Source organism: Psittacula echo (assembly GCF_963264785.1).
Source record: "Psittacula echo genome assembly, chromosome: 3".
NCBI lineage: Eukaryota > Metazoa > Chordata > Aves > Psittaciformes > Psittacidae > Psittacula > Psittacula echo.
Window position 1 is genome coordinate 95,167,184 of NC_137736.1, and position 14,805 is coordinate 95,181,988.

Genomic DNA, 14,805 nt, shown 5'->3' on the forward strand with positions numbered 1-14,805 from the left:
ATGTTGACTATGGGCTATTAATCTCAAAACAGAAAATAGCATAGTATGTATTACTTGCATAATTTCCACATTCAGAAGCAGGCAGTCTTTCTGAGATATATCTAAATTTCTTATGAAGAGGCATAGGTTTTCTCATGAAAGTTTCACCAGTGCTTTATTGAGATATATTGGAAAATCTCCTTTCTTTCATATAATGTCTATCTCTAGGCTATCCAGATCCAGGTACAGCGAGAAACTATAAACCAGGTTTTGTCAGTGAGAACAAATTTTACAAAGCCTCTCTTGTAAAGGAAAATGAAGACAGAAAATATTTAACTTGTGCTGAAGAAATGGTGATTCCACGTGGCTGATCCCACTGCCTTTGCCCTGTGTGAGATATCTTCTTCCTCATCTCAGCACCAAGAGCTGTCTTTTAGCACATGTAATTTCCACCAATATTCCAGATTCTTCCCAAGCGAGGATCACACAAAAATATGAGAAGCATGGTGCAGCTGGTACTGCTCAGAGTCCCTGATTAGGTAACTAGGAGCATCCAGGTAGGAAACCTGCAAACAATTATATGTTTTTTTAGGGCTCACTGTATGTATCACTCTTGAAAGGTGTTGCTTCAGCTCAGAGAATCAGTGGTAGCACGATGACACGGTCACTTGAAGATCTGTCTTGGGTGATTTGGACAAGCAACTCACATCAGGACAGACCTTTCAAAAGTAATGTTTACAAGACCATTATGAACAGCAATTTCCAAGCTGTTTCCAATTGTGACTACACTTCCAGTTGAGATACACTTGCAGAAACAATTTAATTTCTTTCAGATGAATGCTCTTTCTCTCAACGATTATCTATGGAATTGCTGCTTCTGCTGTGTCCCACTTCATAATATTGTCAGTAGGCAAGACTAAGGCAAAAACAAAAAAACAAGCTTAGGGTTTGTATATGCTAGCTCTTATAATTCTGGCTGTGTTTAAAATGTTGTTGACTCAAATAACTCCAACCCCTACTTCTCTGCTGGCACGTATCATCTCAGTAATAAAGTCTGAAAAAAAAAAGAAGTCATAGCTTAAGTATCTTCCCCTGACTGGTTTAGGTCACAATGTTGATGAAGGTGGATTTAACTAAGATGACAGAGCATAAAGCAGATCAGGTGGAGTGCTGGCAGTTCTTTTCTACCAGTTTCCAGGAGGGTGGTGGTATCCTCTAGCAGAGAAGCAGGACAGACAACTGAGAACAGTAACATCATAAGTTATCCCAGCAAGATCTGCTAGCTTTTTATGTCACAGTTCATACACATCAGCAGTTTCCATTCAGCAACAACACCGTCTAGAAGTTGCATATACAGATTTCTCAGTGGCAAATCTGTTAACCTTTAACCTGTCTCTTAAACAAGAGAAAAAGAAGAGTAAGTGAAGATTTCAGTAGGCAGTGAAATTGGGTTCAACCCAGTTTTAAGAATGTAAGTTGTTCCCTTAGACATCTTCTGTTTGTCGAAAAGCTGCATCTCACCTTACCTCATCCCTAGTTTGGGGTCAGGTCCTTTGCTTTATGAATTGACATCCTCATTCCCAATCTTTCTTCAAAAGTAGCGAATTTCATGCTTATTTTCCAGCCAAATTTTTTTTTTCCCAGCAGAAACTGTATGTACAGCAAATGGACCATAGTACCATTTATGGATTGTGTTCTTAGTAGTTCTTGAGTTGGTAAAGAATTTAAAAGCATTAAGTCTAATCATTCTGTGTAATTATAGGTTGTACATTGCCTGTTGGGACTCTGGACTTTCAGATTTCTCGTAAATCTTTCCCTGGATATTGCAGTTGGTTGCCTTTTTCTCTTCATCATTAAGTGGTGGGACTGATGGAGATCAGCTGCTTCACTTTGTAAATGGTTAACATTCTCTCACCTGCTCTGCATGACTACTGAATTGAGGTATGTTGTGACAGTCTGCCCGCTTTTCCCTGTTCAGATTAATGAAGGCAGCATTAACTGTTAATTCAAAGGCAGTCATGCTTATATCCAACAATTAGAGAACAACTTCCCTATTCAGATAGTGGATTTGTAATTTGGCATGGTCTTTTATACCAGTTTGGGGTCAAAGCGTGTTTCTGCTCTAAACCTGACTTTGTAGAAACAGCTTCAGGATTCAGGGGGCTCCATGTTTATTTTCCCCTGGAAGACATTCTGTGGAAATTTGCTAATTTTGCACACAAAAATGGTTTTTGTTCCAACTGCCAGACTGCAGATTCAACCTGAGCTAGGAAAAAAAACTTGTCTTCTTTCCACATGCATCATTTCCAGTAATAAACGTACTGCAGCCCAAATTTTGCCCTTAGTCACATCTGAGTAATCCAAACGAAAACAAAACCAACAAAAATTTTCCTGTGATGGCTTCACAGATCAACCCTGAGGAATAAGGAGTGCTCAGCCCTGCAGCAGGTAGAAGCCTCCCTGTGGCAGTCTGGAATGAAGCTCTCAAAAAAACCATTTCTTGCCCCATCTTGAGGGCATGCAGGAAACTGCCCATTTCACCGTATGCTGTGATACAAATAGTCTTCCCAATGTTTGTCTAAATGGTAAACAACCATTCATTCATGACAGTATTTGAGTTAGAGATGGGTTCCATAAATGCCAGAGGTAAACTCTTCCAGTTAATATGACGTTTTCTTCTCATTCTCCCTGCTTTTTTATTGCATATTCACTCTGAAATGTGGAATCAGACTTCGAATATGAGCTTGTTTAGGTTTCACAGAGAATTTACACACCAAGGGGAAAATGTCTATTTATACATCTGAACAGGAATAATATTTCTGCAAAGCACAAATCAATGCCTAGTCCTACCTCTAACTTCCATGGGTTTAGTATTTTGCTATAAAATTGCAATAATAGCATTTCATTTTCATCAAAAGTGTTTAAAACTTGTCTCTTCTAACAGATAAGTAAATGAGCTGTCACTGTAGATCCTCACCTCAGCTGATATCTCTAGGGGGTAATATAAATATTAAAGGTAACAAGTGAACACTTTGTTATAGACCTATCTCCAAAGCTGCATTGAATTACTCAAAAAATGTACAATTTCTCTCCATTGAAACAGTTATACTCATAAAATGTGATAAAATCCTGGCAAATGAGAGACACCTTTTAAATTCCAGAGACTCCATCTAAAACATCAAGTGACATTTAAGCAAGAAAGAAAAGCTAATGCCAGTATAAATATCAGAAAAGTCAGCAACTTTGCTATGTGACCATCGCCTTCTGTCATCTCTTACTTGGTGGACCATACATTAGGAAGAGGGCTTGGGTCAGAGACTTATTAAAACATTGCAGTGACAGGATAATGAATCACTTTTTTTTTTTTCCCTTCAAACTTTTCTACTATTTTAAATAGCATTTAGAACAATTCGGCTCAGACTATGTGTTTCAGATACTAGGAAACTTTGTGTTTCGAAGTGCATGTCCCAAATGAGCTGAATTTACTTCAGGATTTGGTGTGTGGTTGGAGGCTACTGTTCTGAAGTGCCACCAGAGATAGGTGCTTAAGGTCTGATGAAGTTTGCACTTGCTGGAATTAGGTAGTCTGAAACAAATACAGTGGTTTTAGGATGGCTTTGCTTTGGTTATTAAACACTCCCCCCATCTCCCTCCTGAGAGACATCAAAGCTCAAATCAGTACTATGACACAGCTAAAAAATGGAAAAGGAACCATTTGAGGAACAAATCCTATCAATTCTTTGGGTTTTTGTCAAACTTCAGAAGTTGTTACCTAAGTAAAATACAAATACACAAACATTAAAATGCAGCCAGTGACAGGCACATATTAGGAAAGCAAGCAGCCCTAGACTGAGCTGGCTAAATTTATGCAGCTCAAGTCCTTCTAGCATTGATTCTGTCTAATTAGCCAGATGCCATTATCCTAAATAGCCAAAAGGAAACTATTTGATGCCAAAATCTCAGCACTGTCACCTGGATTTATTTCAGAAACCTTCTTTTCTCTCTATCCATACTTGCTAGCACACAGGGCTAGGCTTTCAAAGGAGTAGACGAGCCCTATAGCTTTAGCATTAAAAGATGGAGAAGGATGGAGAATAGCAGTCAGTGCTCCAGAGGGAAGGCTGCACTCACGACCCAACACACTGACCTGAAACCTCACCAATCCACCCCTGCTTTCTCTCGCTTTCTCTGGCGGTCACAGGTTTAATGTCTTGTCTCTGTAGCTTTCCAGAAAAAAAAAAAATAAAAAGAGCTGTATTAGAAGTTGATAGTCCACTTTCACAGCTACACTACAACTAAATGTAATCTTTTTCCTTCTGTGTGACAGCCTTTTTGTGCTTTAGATTGGAATAGACTGTTCCTGCCACTGTCCAACATCATGCTGACTTCAATGACTTTGTAAACACAGCCCAAGACGTTAACAGTGTACACACATGCTTGTGAATGGGGGCAGCACTTAGGGCACACGTATTGTTGGTGGCGGGGTGCTGTCAAGTTTTAATAGGGTCAGGTCACTCTCTGTTTCATCCCTGAACTGCTGCAACAGATCTGACTTAGGCATCTAGGCATTCACAATGGGGATGTATCCCAAATAATTGTCGTTACACACACCTGGAGGAGTCTCTGATAAGGCCTGTCTCTTTCACCTGAAATGGTCGTAATGCTGCCAGTCTGTTTGCTCCAATTTTGCCTTTAATAAGGCCTTAAAAACTCACATCTTTGGGGCTTCACAGAAAGAGAAACTTAAGCTGATAACACAACTGTTTGCCACAGCAGAATCTCCTTGAAACACAGGTTTTGCTTAATTCTAAGGGCAGGGAGGAGGGGGGAAAGAAAGAGATATACACTTTTTTAATATGATAATATGTTTCCAATCAAGCTTTACAAGAACCTACACAGCATGGTTTGCAGCGGAGTGTTGCTGCCTGAAAAGAAACATGTTTTTTTAATTATTATTTATTCTTCTCTCTCTTTTCCCTTTCAGAGAATAACAAGGCTTGTACAGAGGAAGAGTCTGCAAAATATTCCCCAAAACACACCAGCTAGTTAAAGCATATGAACGTGTAGACAATAAAGTTCACACTAGACATTTAATGAAGCTGGGAAAAAAAATGTGAATTGGAAAGTAATGAAAAATTCATACTTTCACTGCATGAAACATAAGTGAATGCTCTTTAATTGTTCAGTTTACTTCACAGAGGAGAGCTTGAATAAATTGAAAAATTATTCCAGGTTGTTAAAAGTAATAATGCTCAGGTCTCTACACCTTGTGCCAAATTCTTTAACCCTGTTGGACATGCAAACATGTGAGGATGTGAGCCACCATAGTCCATCTGGTAGCCCACAGACCCAGGGAGAAAATGAGGACCAACTGTGTAAGCATCAAGTTAGAATCATCCTCCTCCTCCAGTGGGCTGCTACAGTGAGTGAATGAGTTTCTAGAGAGCTGGGGAGCAAGAAACTGGCATCTGCAGCTGGACGGAGGAAAGGTAAGGTTCCACCAGTGCTGCAGGGACTAGAGAGGAAGGGCTGTCACTGAGGAGAGGCCTCTTGGCCCATTTTCCAGTAGAGTAGCACCTCTATCCCTGTTCTCTATGCTCTTTTGCTAAGAGTATAAATCTTTTTCAGAGTGCTTTTCCAAACATGCTGGGAAAGGAGGCAGGTAGTTATGTAAGAGCCAATGCCAGCTATAAGCCCGCAGTCAGAGAGCAGTTGTACTGATTAGTGGGACCCTGATGAATGGAGGGGATGAGGTGGGAGGAAAGGGGTTGAAAGAATATGGGGAGGTCTGATGAGATGCCGAGAGAAAAGCGGAAACTGAAAGTAGCCGTGTAAGGTGCCTGTCCTTGCTTTCCCTGTGTACAGATGCCTCCTATGTGGCTCCTTGCAGATTTTAGCACCTATGCTCCTGTCCCTATCTTATAACTGTATCCTTGAAGACTTTTTCCTGGTTAAAAGTTCATTTCTGTGCATCTTTATGAGCTCTGGATAGCATTCATATTGTGTCTTTCATCAATAAAGCTCTTGACAAATGCTTGACTAAACCCAGAAATAGCATCACTTCCACTGAAAAGAGAAAATTTAAAAGTTTAAATTAATTAATTTTTTAAGAAAAATAAAAGTGAAGCACGAGAAGTGACCTACGAAAGCTCCCAAATGAAATTCAGGTTGGAGCCAGACCTGCAGTTCCTTCCTCTACTGCTCCGAACAGCTTCCCAAGTACATTTTCACAATGACAAGACACCCCAGCGCTATTCAATGTTCATATTGCATCAGCTGAGTTTCTCACTGCAGAAACTGACAATTCATGATTTTTTTAAAGAAATGTGATGGGGGGCACTATGAGTCCAAGTATAACCTCATTGAACAAGAAGCTTTCCACTGATTGATGTTAAGGTTAAAGGTTTTGTCTGATAGCATAAAAAATGACTAATCACTGTGTAGCTGAAATGAATTTACCTTGGTTTTGTACTCCGAGTACAATAATTTGTCACAAGAGAGTTTTATGTTCTCTTCACTGTGAACAATGCAGCAAAGCAACTCTTAAGCAGCTTGTAGTGACATAAATGGGCAAGAAATGTCTCCATTCTGGCATTCTTGAGCATTTTTTTTAATGACAGTCTAAAATGCCAAGTGAATTGTTTCAATTTCACAGCCATTAGCAGAAGAAAAGACCAAGTAGGTCAAGACTGTCACGTTAGAAGCACTTAAATAAATAATAGTAATAGTCTGACACCCGACCAAAGGAGGATTTTTCCCTTTAGCACATCTTCTAGTTCTTTATTGAGTCTGGTTTGAACATGCTATAATTAAAACACAGTGCAGCCTGAAGTCAGTAAAGTTACAGCAAGGGAAATTTGCCCATTATTTTCCAAGCAGATAATCATCAGTTATCATTAGTCAACCTATTCAGGCAGTAGGCAATATAGATGGATTACTTTTAGACCATGCGCATGCATTTTCTCCTTTTTTTTTTTTTTTCTACAGAAGCAAAAAAAGAAAAATTCTATGAACTGCTGGAGTAAAATTTCAGCCATGTACAGGGCAGCAAAGCAGAGCTTCATAAAGCCTGGTGTGTTGGCATGAGGGGACTTTCTTTTAGAAAAATCTAAACTTTTTGCTGTTAACAACATGACAGCATCTCCTTAATTTCATTCAAGACTACAGAAACTAAGACTACAGAAACCAAGACTACACATGCTCATCAAAAGAATATACAAGATATATTGAACTAGCAATAAAAAGAAAAATAAAACTGCATATAGTCTTTTTCACACAGTACTGTATCTTTCAGCTGTCATCATTAACGGCAATACTAGAAATGTCTTGTTGTTCTGTTGCCTTTGAAAAATGGATGCAGTGATTAGGATAGATTTTACTTGGATATACTGAAAAAAAGATTTCCTGACAGGTATATGCTGCTTTCAGTATGTTTCTTCAACATGTGTTCATCATTATAACGAATGAATTTGAAAATTTATACATCTCTAGAGGAAAAAAAGCAAAAATTTGTAAATTGTTTTCCCAGGGCAATTAGAATGAAAGTCAAAACTGGAAGACTAGTGGCAACAGAGCTTTACATATTTGTATAAAAGATGAACCCTTCTGCCTGTTCACTGTTTGTCAGAAAAGGAAATAGGGAAAGATACAACACTACAACCTAAGAAAGCTGTTAATGAGTTTTGCTTCATGATATCAAGTGGCTCTTGTAAAAATAACAGCAGCAACAACAAAACCAAGGTAGGACAGCACGAAAACAGCAAGCCATACAGTGGAAATTAAGATGGCATTGTTGGTACTAAAGAACTGCTATCCCTTGCAAACTGACTGATGTAACTGTGTCAAGTGAAAGCAAATTTTGTACTGATCTGCTTGACATGTGAAAGTCAATGACTCAGTGACTGTCACTTAATGCACATCTGGTTTAAAGGAATAGTAACATTCATCCACTTTATAATGGGGATCCTGTTGTGAAAAATATAATAAACATGTGCTAGATAAAACCCATCAGAAGTGAAAGTGTCAGTCAGAGTGATAAATCTGCTTATTTTCCGATTCCTCCCCAACTCCACTCAAAACAAGATAAAGCACTGTTGTGGCTCAAACCAGGACAAGTACATAAAAAAAAAAAAAAAAAAAAAGAGAAAATGTTCTACACAAGGTAACAAATTTTAAGATCACAGTAAAACGCACAAAGAACAATTTACATCTGAGACAAAATAAGTGCTTCTCTGATTAATCTATAAGCTGGTGTTGGTGTTGATTGGTCTTTGATGCCATAAGAAGTCATGACAACTGTAAAGTGTTTGACAAAGCCTGAATGGGATGAACATAGTCCTTGGCAGGGTGTTCCACTGAAAAATGACTGGAGCAATTTTATTTTCTTTTAGTTAAAACCTAACTTCTTTATTGTAGTCTGTAACTAGCAATTGTGGTACTGGGTTTATGTGGGCTGCATGCAAAGGTTCCAGAAGAAGAGAGATTAATGACATGGAAATTGAATAGAAGCCATGACACCATCACTCTTTCTAATGCCAAACAGTGGCATTTGACTACATGGATGGGAATCAGTTGCGTATACATAGGCAGCCAATGCCATCTGAAACATCCTAACATCTTCTAACATCCATGCATAGCTGGCAGGCTGGACTGGCAGATCCAGGCACTCATGAGCTTCAGCTGCTACTCTGGAAGGACATATGTCCCCCATGGGCCTTGCACCATATCTCCTGTCACAAGCGCAGACGCAGCATTTCAGATGGCACTAGATGTTTGTGTTTAGGCAACTGAATCCATCCTTGCCACCTAAAATTGGCTCCTAACAACTGTAAACTATTGGAAAGTTACTGGGTCCCAAGCCACAAATTTCTTTTAATAGCCAGTTCATTTGTCTCATCTGAGCTTTTTACATACCAACATGTAAGACATTTTGTTATTTTACTGTGGTATTATGGGACTAACTTTTCAAACCCAGCTGAAGTCCTGATTTTGCTATCTATGAACTCTGCTTGTAAAATAACTGACAAGATACACCCCTGACTAAGCAAAATTATATAATGTAGCCTATCCCTTACCCAGTAATATCCATAATTGACAGGCATGAATCTGTTTAATTTTATTCACATGATCTTAATGAAACCAGTTCCTTCCTGTTTTAACAGTTGGCAGAATATGAGCCTAAATTGCTAGGTCTTTAAGCTCCCCTGTGGTACCTTCCTTCCTCATTCCCAGGATTGCATGATGAAGTCACCATGGAAAATAATCCATCATATTTAAGGGGAACTAGAGAGCTGAACAGCAGCAGGCACCTGATTCTTCATTGCTGGATGGTAGCAAAGCCAGGTAATTTTTCAATGGTTGGCACTGTTTTCTTGCTCCCCACAGTACTTCTGGGGCACTATACTTGCTCCTCCTCTTTGCAGAAGTAATTACCTTCAAGCACTGCTGCTTGTATGTTGCAATTCCTGCCTGCTGCCCCACTTCTTCATCCATGAAAGCCTTAATTTGGGACTTTAAGCATTCATATATCGCTTTACATCTTCAAAGTGTACATGAGTTAATTAAATTACATGCCTAGGAGATAACAAAGAACAAGATACAAAGGCATATTAAGCACATAGACAGATTCAAGTTCTAGCACAACAGGAATAAATTAATAATGTCCTTTTATAATGACTGAATTGCATAGCTTTGTTTTTTTTCAAGCAATAAGCCAAATAAAACTATTATGAATGGAAATGTAACAGCTTTCATGTCCAAAGTCTGATGGACTTGCAGGCCTAGAAAACAAGGTACATGCTATTGGGAAAAAAAAAAAAAAAAAAAAAAAAGAAGTACTAAATTTCTAAAGGAAAAAAATGCTTTAATTCAAGTCCTGGGTTCCAAAGAAAATGTTTTTTTATGTATAGAAAACAAATTTTTGGCACAGGTGGCTACACTTGCCCCACATTAAAATACAGATAGAAAAGGCAGCATTTTCATACATGAAGCTATCTTTTTATAGAGTTTTGAGGTCATTTTTGACCAGAAAGAGATTTAGAGAAGTTATAAACATCTCATGGCCATTGGCATGTCTCCTATTCAAATGCAAGCCCTCCAGCCTTCTCTTTGTTACTACCTAGACAGGGCTTCACACACAAAGTTCCTTTGGCTCCTGAATCGTAGAATCATAGAATAGTTAGGGTTGGAAAGAATCTATAGATCATCTAGTTCCAATCCCCCTGCCATGGGCAGGGACACCCCACACTAAACCATATCACCCAAGGCCTCATCCAACCTGGCCTCGAACACTGCCAAAGATGGAGCATTCACAACCTCCCTGGGCAACCCATTCCAGTGCCTCACCACCCTCTCAGTAAAGAATTTCTTCCTTATATCCAATCCAAACTTCCCCTATTTAAGTTTGAACCCGTTACCCCTTGTCCTGTCTCTACAGTACCTAATGAATAGTCCATCCCCAGCATCCCTATAGGCCTCCTTCAGATACTGGAAGGCTGCTATGAGGTCTCCACGCAGCCTTCTCTTCTCCAGGATGAACAGCCCCAACTTTCTCAGCCTGTCTCCATACGGGAGGTGCTCCAGTCCCCAGATCATCCTCGTGGCCCTCCTCTGGACTTGTTCCAACAGTTCCATGTCCTTTTTATGTTGAGAACACCAGAACTGCACACAATACTCCAAGTGAGGTCTCACGAGAGCAGAGTAGAGGGGCAGGATCACCTCCTTTGACCTGCTGGTCACGCTTCTTTTGATGCAGCCCAGGATAAGATTGGCTTTCTGGGCTGTGAGCGCACGCTGCCACCTCATGTTAGGTTTTTCATCTACCAACACCCCCAAGTCCTTCTCTGCAGGGCTGCTCTGAATCTCTTCTCTGCCCAACCTGTAGCCGTGCCTGGGATTGCTCCGAACCAGGTGTAGGACCTTGCACTTGGCATGGTTAAACTTGATAAGGTTGGCATCAGCCCACCTCACAAGCGTGTCGAGGTCCCTCTGGATGGCATCCTTTCCCTCCGGCGTATCAACCGAACCACACAGCTTGGTGTCATCGGCAAACTTGCTGAGGGCGCACTCAATCCCACTGTCCATGTCACCGACAAAGATGTTGAACAAGACCAATCCCAACATCAATCCCTGAGGGACACCACTCATTACCGGTCTCCAGCCGGACATCGAGCCATTGACCACAACTCTTTGCGTGCGCCCATCCAGCCAGTTCTTTATCCACCGAGTGGTCCACCCATCAAATTGATGTCTCTCCAATTTAGAGACAAAAGTTCTGCTTTTGTGCATGCCCAGCACAACTTAGCCTTGACCATTCTGAAGAGTTTTCTGACTACCTCCCTTCCCAGCTTTAAGAGGATCCACCAGTTCTACCAAGAACACTCCTCCAGACTTAGTAGATTTTAATTCAGTTTCTGCCCCCTCTAAGAAAACCTGAACCTGTTCCAAGAATTTATTAGGATGGTGATTTCATACTAGGCTTTCAGAACGTAGAAGTGTGACTGCATGCCTTTCTTCTTCTGCACTGCACTTGTAAAGATCTGAACTACTCTTAGTCCTTCAAAGATACGCTGTCTCTATCACAGGAAGGATAAAACTGAGGCATCCTCCACAGTAGGAAGCAACTCTGGGAGGCGCAGAACAGTTTGTTAAATGCAAACAAGGTTTTACTTTTTTTATTCTTTTTTCTGGTTGTAGCCAATGCAATTGTATTATCTGAGTTTTCTAGTAACTATCTTTGACAGTAAGCAGACAGCAAGCTGGCTTTGGTACAACCCGTGCTTAACTGGCTGCTCCTCTACATTGTCTACAGGACCTAATGTGGGTGATAAAAATTTCACTGGGTGGATGAATAGGTACAGGTCAGCTGAGTCAACCTTCAACATTGAGCCATTTTAATAACAAGGCAATGGCTCCATCTGAGATTTTTTACAAACCAATTATAAGCTATAATTTCTCTTTCTGATTTCTGCAAATAGGACTTCTGGTAGCTAAGACATCTGGTTTTGCTGAGGCTGATCTACATAATTCATACATTGCCAGTTGTGAGTAATACAACCACCCACATCTAGGTCATTAAAATTTTTCCAATACTCCACACTGTTCACTGTATAGAACTCCTTCATTCATATCAGAAAATTAGTTTTGACTCAAGGGAAAACAGTCTGTTGTTAGTCTTTTTAAATTGATTTCATTATCCCCACAAAAATGGAAAACGAGGAGCTGAGAGATTATTCACAGTGATGTCCATATTCATTTCAGTTTGCAAAACTAATGTGTGTCTCTGTGCGTGTGTGTGCACACATCTATGTGTGTATGAGAGAGAAAGAAAAGGAAAGTAAACCAGAAGCTTTCACTTCTTCTCTTTCTTGCTTCCTTTTCACTTAGAAATATGTATTTGTTGCATGAATTCAAAAATGCATAATCCCTCCAGGATACCTGTGATTTCTCCGCATCTTTTCCAGATCTTGAGTAAGAAGTCTAATCTCTTTAAGATGAACTAATTGCAACTTTCTTTTTACATTGAAAAGAAGTAGAGGCAGGAGATAAAAGGTAAAAAAAAAGGACAATGGCATGGGCTGAGCTATGTCATTTTTTCCTTGTACTGATCAATAGGTAAAGCTCATTGTAGTACACTTCCAGCTTTGCCTTTGAAACACAGATCAAGCTGGTTCAATGAGACAATCCTTTTTATATTAAACCTTCTTTCTTCTGTAGTCTACAGACAACTTGTGAACGGAGTCTTCTGCTAGGTAAGTACAACAGCACCTGCTTTCAAATGAGGCTTGCTCATAAGCAGTTCTTTGTGTCATTTTTTTGTGCTACTCACTGGCTGCCACCAGCAACTTTACAGAAGCAGAATATTTTACAGCTTTTGATCCCAAGAGCTTTTAGTCATGCCGGTTGTACTTAGTCACACCAGAAGTCTCACAGAAGTACTGGAAAAATAAAATAGCGTTATGTGTATGAATGTATGAAGAACAAGAGATTATAGCATACCACAATCAGATCTTTTTTGTTCAAGGAGATCTGCGTTTGGGAGTAAGACAGTTCAGAAATACAAAAATATGATTCAGAAATATTTCCTGAGCTAACACTTCAGTTTCAGAGCCAGGGGTTTAGCGGACAACCTGTGCCATGGGAATGGATATTTCAGTAACAAAGTTTCCAAAAAAGTAAAATATCCTGTGATGTCCTTATTACAGCTGGCCTGCACATGTACCCTGTATCTGATATCATCAAGAAAGTCAGTGTAGGTTTCACAGCTTACTTTTGATGTGCTTGACACCAGTGACGAGTGTCTTCTTCTTCCAACAGTGACATTGGCTGTAGCACACTAGTGGCTCTTCCTTCAGGTGCAGCAAACACCATACTTACTCATTTTGCTCTTCTGCATTGTGCTGATTGACACAACTGTCATCACTTATACTCAGTGAGCTAGGTTTGTCTGACTTAAAGGCATGAAGGTCTTTTGTCTGTCTCCATTGGTAGAAGGGAGTCAGCTACAATCTCGTTCAGTGGAACAGATTTACACCTGAGGAATATGACAACATGGGAGATCAAAATACCCAAATTATTACAAAAGATTCACTGAAAAAAAAATTGAATTATATTTATATATTCTCACATTTTTATATTAAGTAATTTCAGTCCTCTCCTTCTCCTAAAATTCTACATAACCAATAGTGAATACAAACAGCTGACTTTTGAGAATAGACCTGTTTGTGGGATTCAAAGACACATCATTCCCTAGAACCCTAAAATAGCTTTGTACTGATAAATCGTGTCTGGATAGACGTCCCTGGAAGTGTTGCTGTCAGGGACATTACAGTGGCATTGATTATGCATTTTCATCTAATGTCAGCTGAAAGGATCTACCAGAGTGTATGAAACAGTTCTCCCCCACTGAATACCATAACCCCTTAAAAACCTACTGAAGTAAGTGTAATGAGATGAACTATATAGATATATTTTCAAACAAATTGGTTTTCTGTTTAGCAGTGTAGCTTAAGGTGTGGAAACATTTTTATTTTTTTTTTAAATGTATTCTATAATACTGAAATCCCTCTTGAAGAAATTCAAAGTACAAATATTTTTCTCAGTTATAAAAAGCAGTACTCCAAAGGCAGGAGTTAGTTAAAACTCTTTTTCAGAAGTGAGCCCTATATAAGCCCTATAAAGCGTAGGTCAACTAGAGAAAGATCCAAACTTCAGTGAGCCAGAAATAGAATGCTACCTCTGCACCCCTTCATAAATGGCATTATTTGGGAGATGTGTAGATGGAGATCTCGCTCTCACTCCAAGATCTGCCTACACCTTCCGTCAATTACCTGCTTAATGTAAAATGCACAAATTCAAAATTTAATACGAAAAAATGGTGTGAGAACTGCAAGAGTCAAGAACTTTTTGGTAACTTTCCAATAGCACCTTGATGAAGTGAGAAACGAATATAACCAAACCATAATTATGAAAGATTGAGCTAGCAGAGTCCTAAACTTATGTGATAATTTAATTTTGATGCTAGGTTAAAAATTGTGAGGGTTAGTGTGGGACTCACATAAAGTTCACTAGTTTCTTCAAGTACATCTTAAATGAATCAATTCTAGTCCACAACTGCTTTCAATACCAATGGACTTTCATGCCGTTAGAAAATAATTAAAAGATTTAAACCGACATTTCTGTGCTACAAGCAAATTATTATTTCAGCTACTAACATAATTGCTTGATGTTTCAGCATCCTTATACTCAGGAACACCAAAACCAAAAAATGTAACCTCTTGTTTTAAATGGGATCTCTGTATGTGTACCATTAGCTCCAGTTCTGCAGTG